This window comes from Bos grunniens, chromosome X, assembly GCF_055505025.1.
Source record: "Bos grunniens cultivar Pamir isolate PY7600 chromosome X, Bosgru_T2T1.0, whole genome shotgun sequence".
NCBI classification, from domain to species: Eukaryota; Metazoa; Chordata; class Mammalia; order Artiodactyla; family Bovidae; genus Bos; species Bos grunniens.
The window spans coordinates 101,385,811-101,398,009 of NC_141194.1; the positions used below are offsets into that span (position 1 = coordinate 101,385,811).

The window sequence follows — 12,199 nt, forward strand, 5'->3', positions numbered from 1 at the left end:
GAAGTGATGGGACCGGATGCCATGATATTCGTTTTCTGAATGTTGAGCTTTAAGCCAACTTTTTCACTCTCCACTTTCACCTTCGTCAAGAGGCTTTTTAGTTCCTCTTCACTTTCTGCCATAAGGGTGGTGTCATCTGCATATCTGAGATTATTGATATTTCTCCCAACAGTCTTGATTCCAGCTTGTGCTTCTTCCAGTCCAGCGTTTCTCATGATGTACTCTGCATATAAGTTAAATAAGCAGGGTGAAAATATACAGCCTTGACGTACTCCTTTTCCTATTCGGAACCAATCTGTTGTTCCATGTCCACTTCTAATTGTTACTTCCTGACCTGCCTACAAATTTCTCAAGAGGCAGGTCAGGTGGTCTGGTATTCCCATCTCTTGAAGAATTTTCTACAGTTTACTGTGACCCACACAGTCAAAGTCTTTGGCATAGTCACTAAAGCAGAAATAGATGTTTTTCTTGAACTCTCTTGCTTTTTTGATGATCCAGCAGATGTTGGCAATTTGATCTCTGGTTCCTCTGACTTTTTTAAAGCCAGCCTGAACATCTGGAAGTTCACGGTTCATGTATTGCTGAAGCCTGGCTTGGAGAATTTTGAGCATTACTTTACTAGCGTGTGAGATGAGTGCAATTGTACAGTAGTTTGAGCATTCTTTGGCATTGCCTTTCTTTGGGATTGGAATGAAAACTGACCTTTTCCAGCCCTGTGGCCATTGCTGAGTTTTCCAAAGTTGCTGACATGTTGAGTGCAGCACTTTCACAGCATCATCTTTCAGGATTTGAAATAACTCAACTGGAATTCCATCACCTCCACTAGCTTTGTTCGTAGTGATGCTTTCTAAGGCCCACTTGAATTCACATTGCAGGATTTCTGGCTCTAGGTGAGTGATCATACCATCGTGATTATCTGGGTCGTGAAGATCTTTTTTGTACCATGTATAGACAAATTTATATTCTTTTTTTTTTTGCAAATTTATATTCTTAATAGGATATAAATTTTATCCTTTTTAATTTTTAAGAAATCCTAACCTAAGGACAGAATACATGGACAAAAATAGTATTTCCCAATTACTGGTTGTGTATTATCTTCCTCACATTTTCTATTTCCTTCCCTATGTATCCATTAAAAAAAAATGACTCAATTTTAAAGCTATGTATTTTGGCTAATTATATTCTTTATAATATCAGGGACTTCTTTAATGGCTCAGATGGTAAATAATCTGCCTGCAGTGTGGGAGACCCAGGTTTGATTCCTGGGTCAGGAAGATCCCTTGGAGAAAGAAATGGCTACCCAATCCTGTATTCTTGCCTGGAGAATTTCACAGACAGAGGAAACTGGTGTGATACAGCCATAGGACTACAAAGAGTTGGACATGACTGAGAGACTAACGCTTTCACTTTCATTCATTCTAATATATATTAAAGTTAATATATATATATTATATATATTTTTTTGTAGTAAATATATATATATATATTTACTACAAAAATGTTTGCCTACAGGTTGGGGAGTGTTTAACGGGAGGATTCCTACATGCTGTTTCTCACAAGTCTTTTGTTTCTTTTCAAGCAGAGAAGCATGCTGCTCCCAGGAACTGAGGTCATTGTGTGAGACAGGCTTGAATCTCCTTTAGTAAACATTCTCTTTATGACAAAACTGCTTAGTCTCGATCCCCTTTCTTGATATATGGATTGTCTCCTGACCTGTGACCATTATTAATTCCTTGTTCCCTTGGTAATGGTTGCTGTACATTTGGTTTTCTGATCTTTATCATTGTCGAAAGAAATTTCTTGTACCACAGCCTATATATACTCACAGAAAAATCATTAAAGGGCCTTTGCTCCATCAAAGTTTGGGTCCCCATGTCTTTCTTTCTTTCTCTCTCACTCTCTCTCCCCCTCCCTCCGGCTCTCTCTTTCACTTTCTTATCTTTGACTCCAGACCACCAGGTCCCAGTCCATTAAAGGACCCCAACAAGTGGCACCCCAAAACAGGGACCCTGGTATACATGGCACTTCGGATGGAGGGACTCAGGACCTATTGAGGTCGGTAAGTACTAAGACATGGATGATACGGCTGGAAAGCCCCATCATTTCTCTCTTAACTTCACCATTTTTTTAAAGCTCAGGGACTTTTGGTTTAGCACCAATGAATAGAGCCTTGTTTCAAACAATGGTTAAATGTAATCCTTGGTTCCCTGATAAGTGCAGTTTTGATTTAGAAACTTGGCACCAGGTCAAAGAAAATGTTGAATGAGCCACCAAACAAGGAAAAAATATTCCAGTTGATTTCTAGCCCTCACGATACTCAACAATAGACAGAACACTTACTGCATGAATATGAATTAGATGATAAAACTTTACAAAAGGCCCAATTAGAATAACATAAAATATTTCAAAATTTTCTTACTGGCCCTACCCTGGCTGCTCCAAATGCTCCTCCTCTGCCAACAGGTGCAACTCCAAAAGTCTCTCCTTTTTTGGACTCTAATGAAAGTTATGCTAATTTTTTTTTTTTTTTTTGCTAGATTAGAAACTGTTATTTCCCATACTGTAATCGGAGAAGAAACCAAGAAACATCTAGAGAAATTACTTGCTTATGAGAATGCAAATCAGGAATGTCAAAGAACTATCACTGCAATTCATGAGACTGGAACTATTATTGATTATTTGAAGGCTTGTCACAATCTAGGATCAGAAACTCAAAAGATGCAAATGCTAGCTAAAACAATGGCTACTGCCTTTAAAAAGGGAAATGAAGGATGCTTTTCATGTGGAGATAAAAACCATTTAAAAGGGGACTGCCCTAAGAAGGCTAATAAAAAACCACCTACAGTAGAGGAATGCATTGGGCCAACGATTGTAAATTTAAATTTGATATTGATGGAAAACCTATTCCAGGGAACTCCAAACAGGGAACCCCACCCCCCACCCCCCAGGTCCCCTACAACAAAAACCAGGGGCAAAGTCTATCTTTTCCCTCAAGCCCTCAACATCTGGCAATGCTACCATTAACATACCAGCCCTAGATGATTTTTTCCTTTACCCTTAAGCAGTCCCTTCTAGGGTACCTACCAGATCCCTGCCCTACAAACCTTCAGTCTTTTATTTGGCCGATCTAGTTTGGCTTCTAAAGGAATTACTGTTCACCCTGGAATAATTGATTCAAACTATAAAGGAGAGATTCAAATTATGATGTGATTTCAGATTCTATGGCAATTCAAAAAGGGGGACAAAATTGCTCAATTACTACTTTTGCCTTAGCATTTCTGTTAGCTCCTCTAATAATGTACGGACAGGTGGATTCAGCAGTACAGATTAAAAAAAAAATCCTTATGGACAACATGGGTATCTGAATATGCCAGACCAAATATAAATATCAAAATTAATAATAAAAGATTTTCTAGTCTCCTCGACGCTGAATCTAATATTAGTCTTATTTCCAAACACTTACGGACCAAATCCTGGCCTATACAAAAAGTCTCTTGCCAAATTGCAGGAATTTCTCAAATCAAAGTACAAAAAATTTATCAAAATGTTTAGATCAACCCATATGAAAGACCAAAAGGCCAGCCTGCAACATTAAGACCTTATATGATAGATGCACACCTTAATCTAATAGGAAGGGACTTATGCTATGGCAAACTCACATATACACTCCACATTTTTCCTAAGGGCCACTGTTCATTTAACAAACAAAGCAATTATTAAAATAACTTGGAAGAATGACGAGCCTATTTGGACAGAGCAATGGCCCCTTACAAAAGATAAATTAGAGACTACTAAAGAACTTATAGACACACAATTAGAATTAAAACATATCCAGGAATCTTACTCTCCTTAGAACTCTCCTATTTTTTTATAAAAAAAAAAAAAAATTCTAACAAATGGTATCTCTTAACAGATCTTAGAAAAGTTAATGCATCTATGAAACCTATGGATACATTACAACTAGAGATCCCATCACCTATTACTATTCCTCAAAATTGGCACATTATTATTACTGATTTACAAGATTGCTTTTTTAATATACCTTTACATCCTTTAGACTGGGAGAGATTCACGTTCTCTCTCCCTTATCCTAATCATATCAGGCCTCATAAAAGATTTCAGTTAACTATGTTACCTCAAAGCATGCTTAACAGTCCTACTATTTATCAAAAATTTTGTAGACAAGGCTTTACATCCAATGTGACAGCAATTCCTTCATGCATATATCATTAAAAATATACTGTACCTACAAAAAGGAGAAATTATATTTTTGACACTGAATGGCCATGATATTCTTTAGACTCCAGAGAAAACTGATTAAAATAAAATCTTTTTTGAAATTGCAAAACCAGTTCTTCTTATACATGCAGTTAGGAAAAGGTTAACTTGTTAAAATACTTTTTTGGAACTCTAATTCTGCATGCGAAGCAAAAACAGGCCTAAGAAAAAACCTAAAGTTAACTTTTATCATGTCCTTGGGATACACAGCCCACTCTATCTAGCACTCCAACCATAAAAAAAAATTGGTGAAAAAAAAAAAAGATAATTTAAAACGGAAAATATATTTCAAGCGGAAAACTATGCCTATCTATGTATGTCTCAATGTATGTCTTTGTTTTTGGACAATATGAAGTTAATGAGCTCTATGTAAATTTAGGTTCAAGTGAACTGAAAAATATTCAATATTAAATATAATGTTTATCTAAATATAAATATAATTTAAATATATGATTTAAGTATAATTGTTTGCTAATATAATTAAGACATGTCTTAAATCATCAACATTATGTAATATGTTTATTATGCCTAGGTTTAAGGTAAACTATTGGACTTCCCTGGTGGCACAGATGGTAAATTGTCTGTCTACAATGCGAGAGACCTGGGTTCTATCCCTGGGTTGGGAAGATTCCCTGGAGAAGGAAATGGCAACCCACTCCAGAACTCTTGCCTTGAAAATCCCATGGACGGAGGACCTTGGTGCAGGCTACTGTCCATGGGTCGCAAAGAGTCGGACATGACTGAGCGAATTCACTAAGGTAAACTAAATTTGTCAACAAAAAGGTAACACTTTATCAGTTCAGTTCAGTCGCTCAGTCGTGTCTGACTCTTTGTGACCCCATGAATCACAGCACACCAGGCTTCCCTGTCCATCACCAACTCCCGGAGTTCACTCAAACTCATGTCCATTGAGTCGGTGATGCCATCCAGCCATCTCATCCTTTGTTGTCCCCTTCTCCTCCTGCCCTCAGTCCCTCCCAGCATCAGGGTCTTTTCCAATGAGTCAACTCTTCACATGAGGTGGCCAAAGTACTGGAGTTTCAGTGTCAGCATCAGTCCTTCCAATGAACACCCAGGACTGATCTCCTTTAGGATGGACTGGTTGGATCTCCTTGCAGTCCAAGGGACTCTAAAGAGTCTTCCCCAATACCACAGTTCAAAAGCATCAATGTTTTGGTGCTCAGCTTTTTTCACAGTCCAACTCATATCCATACATGACCACTAGAAAAACCATAGCCTTGACTACATGGACCTTTGTTGGCAAAGTGATATCTCTGCTTTTCAGTATATTATCTAGGTTGGTCATAACTTTCCTTCCAAGGAGTAAGCATCTTTTAATTTCATGGCTGCAGTCCCATCTGCAGTGATTTTGAAGCCCCCAAAAATAAAGTCAGCCACTGTTTCCCCATTGATTTGAAGTGATGGGACCAGATGCCATGATCTTAGTTTTCTGAATGTTCAGCTTTAAGCCAACTTTTTCATCCTCCTCTTTCACTTTCATCAAGAGGCTTTTTAGTTCCTCTTCACTTTTTGGCATAAGGGTGGTGTCATCTGCATATCTGAGGTTATTGATGTTTAAGCCATGCTGTGTGGGGCCACCCAAGACAGGAGGGTCATGGTGGAGAGGTCTGACAGAATGTGTTCCACTGGAGAAGGGAATGACAAACCACTTCAGTTTTCTTGCCTTGAGAACCCCATGAACAGTATGAAAAAGCAAAATGATAGGATAGTGAAAGCGGAACTCCCTGGGTCAGTAGGTGCCCAATATGCTACTGGAGATCAATGGAGAAATAACTCCAGAAAGAAAGAAGGGATGGAGCCAAAGCAAACACAATACCCAGTTGTGGATGTGACTGGTGATAGAAGCAAGGTCCGATTCTGTAAAGAGCAATATTGCATAGGAACCTGGAATGTCAAGTCCATGAATCAAGGCAAATTGGAAGTGGTCAAACAGGAGATGGCAAGAGTGAAGGTCAACATTCTAGGAATCAGCGAACTAAAATGGACTGGAATGGGTGAATTTAACTCAGTTGATCATTATATCTACTACTGTGGGCAGGAATCCCTTAGAAGAAATGGAGTAGCCATCATAGTCAACAAGAGAGTCCGAAATGCAGTACTTGGATGCAATCTCAAAAACGACAGAATGATCTCTATTCATTTCCAAGGCAAACTCTCTCTCTCTCCCTCCCTCCCTCTCTCTCTCTCTCTCTATATATATATATGTATAAATGAGATGAAATCTTTTAGATAAATTCTATTAAAATAATTATATTTTTAATGGAATAATCTATCATTATAATCTAAAATAATCTCTTAAAATTGGAGTAACTTAAATTTCTAGAGTTGTACTAAACTAAATAATAAAAGTTTGTTAAATAACTGGTCATTTCCAAATGAAATAAGATTTTAAAACATTAATTACTGAACATTAACTTCCTCTTACAAAAAGTTTTTCTTACAGAAAAACTAAAGAGATTTCACACTATTAATAAATATATATATAAATATATATTTATATAAAAATAAATATATATCATAATATAATAAATATATTCACCAATCTATAAAATAATAATATACAAGACACTTCATAATTGCTAAAGAAAAATAAGATGTATACTTTTAATACAAAGATATAAGAAATGGCAAGTAAAATAATGAATACAAAAATATAAAAAAGGTCTATGACAAATGAAAAAAAAATTATGACAAATGGATTTAACTCATTACTCTGAACTTTCTTCCTCTTCTTTCTTACATGTTTTGATCAATACAAATTCTTCTTTTATATGGGCCATGCCTCTCCAACGTGAAACTACACAACATGTTATAACCTACCTATCAACTTACTTTGTAATAATGAGAACACCTAATTCTATAAAAACAGACACTGGCCCTACTTATATTTCTAAACAAATTCAAACAATTTTTACTTTCATTCTCTATTAAACAGATTACAGACATTCCTTATAATCCACAAACACAAGATATAATTAAACAAACACATTACACACTGTAACTGCCAATAAAAAATTAGATAAGAGGATATACACAGGAATATTTTATCTTCCTTGTCCAGAACATACTTTACTAGATTCTAATGCAATATAATCTTTAAGTTTATAAATATTATTAATATAGCTTTATTTCTGTTTCCAGTCGGTAGGATTCTTAAAACAAAATAACGTCAACTTCAATGCCTGTTTCACAATACAAAACAAAAACAACATAAAAAGGACACTATTTGTCGAATAAGTTATTTGTTCCTCAGCATATCAAAAGTGTAAAATATTCACCTTCTTTTCAGGTCTGTCTTGAAAGTATAATCATCTTCCTTGACACACTGAACAGAGAAATTCAACAGCTGCCAGGCTGCATTTCTTTTCCAAGGACAAGGTCAAATATATTTGGATATGAGCAACATTTCATTTATCAAGTTGTTCTGCATCAGCTTTTCAATAATTTCACTTAGGAAAAAATATTTGAATGTTTGCTCCTAAGCCTTTGCCCCAAATCACACAAACCACTTAAAACACAGTCAGATCCCATTTCTTTTTATATCAGGAAAAATGTGTATACTGAATGAAGATAAAACCCATTAATTCAAAACCACAGCCAAATACCAGTCCCAAACAGATTTCAATAAATTTTTTTTTTCTTTTGGACTGAAATATTTCCTAAGAATGTTTTCATCATTATCGCTTTTCTTTCTTTCTATAACTATTGTTAATATAGCTTTATTTGTTTTAAATTTTTTAAACTTACTGCAAGGAGATATTTTGATTACAGCAGAAAAACATTTTGAAACATTAAAGGACACCTCCCTTACTTTGACTATTTGATATCAAGATGAATTAACTAATCAATGGAAATCTAAGAAACTAATCTTACAGGGAAAGGGCTATACTTCTAATTCTCCAGATGGATCCAATGAACTCATATGACTTCCTCTTCAGAAAATTCAAACTAAGGGGGACCCCAACATTCAAACTATAGATGAAACAGCAAAAACCCCAGGAAGAAGAAATTCCAATACAAGCCATGGCAGCCTTAAAATATGTATGGCAAAACCAATACAATATTGTAAAGTTAAAAAATAAATAAATAAAAATAAAAGGGGAAAAAAAAGTTCCAAGAAATACCAAGCATGACGTCATCGACCTTATGATCTCCCTAGTTGGGGACAGATAAAAAACCTTACTAATCAAGCTGAAAATCTGATTTCTCAACAGGAAATGCCTCAGAATCCTGAAAATATTTTTCTTCGCTATGCTTGTTTTGCTTCCCCCACTCAGGTTGACTTGATTGATCACACTTAATAGGCTTATGTACTTAACCCCCCTTTTTTTATTGTAGGTTATAGAATGGACAGATATAGGACCAATCGTATCCACTAATGACTCAACACATATGTCCCCTCCTTGGAGCTTGGAGGGGCCCTCTGATCCTGAGAAAGAAGGAAGACTAAGTAACATTTCTCTGGGCTATGAAACCCTTCCCTTATGCATGGGTCCAACAAAATTATATATTAATGTTAATCAACAAACATGGGCTTTCATCCTGCCTCCAAAAAGGAACTTCCACACACTGCTTGGATTACTTACTGCCCTTTCTTTGTCCATGAACCATATTTATTCAACTGAAACTTTAGGGAAAGAATTAAGCAAAGAACAAAGAGCACTATGCAAAGGGTTTACTAATAAGAACTTTAAATATATTCCTGTTCATTGGGACAAGTGTCAGGCCAAATCAGAAAAATTAATGTTTATGGCTAATCATACAACTGTTGATTGGGGACCCCATAGTATTATGGTTATCTAACTGCTCAAATGATTCTGAAAGAGATGGGAATACCAGACCACCTGATCTGCCTCTTGAGAAATTTGTATGCAGATCAGGAAGCAACAGTTAGAACTGGACATGGAACAACAGACTGGTTCCAAATAGGAAAGGGAATATATTGTCACCCTGCTTAATTAAATTATATGCAGAGTACATCATGAGAAACCCTGGACTGGAAGAAACACAAGCTGGAATCAAGATTGCAGGGAGAAATATCAATAACGTCAGATATGCAGATGACACCACCCTTATGGCAGAACGTGAAGAGGAACTAAAAAGCCTCTTGACGAAGGTGAAAGTGGAGAGTGAAAAAGTTGGCTTAAAGCTCAACATTCAGAAAACGAAGATCATGGCACCGGTCCCATCACTTCATGGGAAATAGATGGGGAAACAGTGGAAACAGTGTCAGACTTTATATTTCTGGGCTCCAAAATCACTACAGATGGTGACTGCAGCCATGAAATTAAAAGACACTTACTCCTTGGCAGGAAAGTTATGACCAACCTAGATATCATATTCAAAAGCAGAGACATTACTTTGCCAACAAAGGTTCGTCTAGTCAAGGCTATGGTTTTTCCTGTGGTCATGTATGGATGTGAGAGTTGGACTATGAAGAAGGCTGAGCACCAAAGAATTGATGCTTTTGAAGTGTGGTGTTGGAGAAGACTCTTGAGAGTCCCTTGGACTGCAAGGAGATCCAACCAGTCCATTCTGAAGGAGATCAGCCCTGGGATTTCTTTGGAAGGAATGATGCTAAAGCTGAAACTCCAGTACTTTGGCCACCTCATGCAAAGAGTTGACTCATTGGAAAAGACTCTGATGCTGGGAGGGATTTGGGGCAGGAGGAGAAGGGGACGGCAGAGGATGAGATGGCTGGATGGCATCACTGACTCGATGGATGTGAGTCTGAGTGAACTCCGGGGGTTGGTGATGGATAGGGAGGCCTGGCATGCTGCAATTCATGGGGTCACAGAGTCAGACACGACTGAACGACTGATCTGGTCTGATCTGATGTGATGTGATTATGTTACTCAAATAACATAGAAGGTTACTAATACTACAATGGAACATTACCATGACAGAAGACTTCTTGGGTGACTCGATGGTGGAATGGCCCCCCCTCATCCTCGAATCATCCTTGATAAACAGATTGGGCCTAAACAATGAGACATCTGGAAACTTGCTGCAAGCATCGAGGAACTTAGGACTTGGACTGGACATTTCACAGGGACCAATGGTAGTCATAGAAACTATTTCTTTCATTATAATCAATCATATTTTATACAAGCCTATGTTCCACTTCCTTTTGTTGTAGCTATAGGAAATTTACAATTCAATAGGACTTTACTTTCTATAACTTGCAAAAATTGTAAATTATATACTTGTCTTCTCTATTTCTTTGAGAAATGACTCCCTTTTGATTCTTTGATCTCAACATAATCTGTGGTTAAAAATAAACCTCCAGCAGTCCTGGGAAGAAGGTCCCATGGCTGGAATTGCCTCCTGGTTACTTACTAAATTGCTCTGACGATCTAAACGATTCTTTGGATGGCTGATTTTTGGCATTTTGGGATTAATAGCTATTTGCACCACTGCTGCTATCACTGGTGTTGTTTTACAAACCTCAATTCAAACACAAAATTTTATTCAAAATTGGACTAAAGATGCCCATACTCTGCAGGCCACTAAGGCTCAGATAGGTGAGGATATTCAAGATGAAATACAGGAATTAAAAACAGCCATCAAATGGGTTGGAGATCGATTAATAGATATATAAAACTAAGTGATGCTAAAATGTGATTGGAATTCTACTCAATTTTGTGTTACTCCTGTTTGTTTCAATAGTGCCTACAACTGGGAACAAATCAAATTACATTTACAAAACATACATGATAATGCCTCTCTAAATGTACAATTATCACAAAAAACTTTTTTGAAACCTTTTCTGAAAAATTTGTCCTCTTCCACTAATTTGAAAACTTTAGGAGAACAATTATCTGGGCTAGACCCACGCAGATGGTCTCAAAGCGTTACTCACAACATTGGGTCTGGAACTGTAATTTTGGTCTTTACAATTATATTTATCATCTACCGTTGCCTTCATGCAAATATTGTGAAAACTAAATAGATTCTTATGGTCAGAACTCTTTTTACAAATATTATAAATAAATAAGGGGGAATTGCTGGGAAGTGTTTAACAGGAGGATTCCTACATGCTGTTTCTCACAAGTCCTTTGTTTCTTTTAAAGTGGAGAAGCACGCTGCTCCCAGGAACTGAGGTCATTGTATGAAACAGGCTTGAATCTCCTTTAGTAAATATTCTCTTTACGACAAAATTGCTTAGTCTCGATCCCCTTTCTTGAGATATAGATTGTCTCCTGACCTTGTGACCATTATTAATCCCTTGTTCCCTCGGTAACGGTTACTGTATGTTTGGTTTTCTGATCTTTATCATTGTCAAAAGAAATTTCTTATACCACAGCCTATATATACTCACAGAAAAATCATTAAAGCACCTTTGCTCCATCAGAGTTTGGGTCCCCGTGCCTGTCTTTCTTTCTTTCTCTCTCTCTCTCTTTCCCTCCCTCCGGCTCTCTCTTTCATTTTATTATCATCGACTCCCGACCGCCAGGTCCTGGTCCATTAAAGGACCCCAGCACCTACATACATTTTAAAATACTAGTAAATATTACATGTGTTAAAGAACCACTTAGTCCTTTAAATGGACATACTATTCATAGTCAACCACTCCCCCTGCTTCTTGGTTACGTTCACAAATAGTGTATTATCTGTTGAGAGAACATCAAGTAAAATACTTTGCAGGGGGAATATGGATGTAATCATTATACAACCTTAGAGCTTGAAAAGTTTTTTGAGATCAATGAGACAAGTGATTTTTAAAGCTTCTTTGTTAAAGGCGTAAAGCTTATTCATAAAATCAAATCTTCCACAAACTTCAGCATATAAAAGCAATAATACCTGAGCCATTTGAGGTGAAACTGGTTGTTTATTGAGTAGCTACGGTATGTCAGGTACTATGGTCAACATTTTATTTACAGATGCCACCCCATTTAAT

The 12,199-nt window shown here is 36.8% G+C and overlaps 1 long non-coding RNA gene across 1 annotated transcript; it reads left to right on the forward strand.

Annotated features, from left to right (window-relative positions):
* The first annotated feature begins 1,931 nt into the window (after positions 1-1,931).
* LOC147340972 (uncharacterized) lies at positions 1,932-11,652 on the forward strand. The gene is made up of 2 exons (XR_015158573.1): positions 1,932-2,059; positions 8,638-11,652. It is a non-coding gene; the product is annotated as an uncharacterized LOC147340972 (long non-coding RNA).
* Positions 11,653-12,199: the final 547 nt, after the last annotated feature.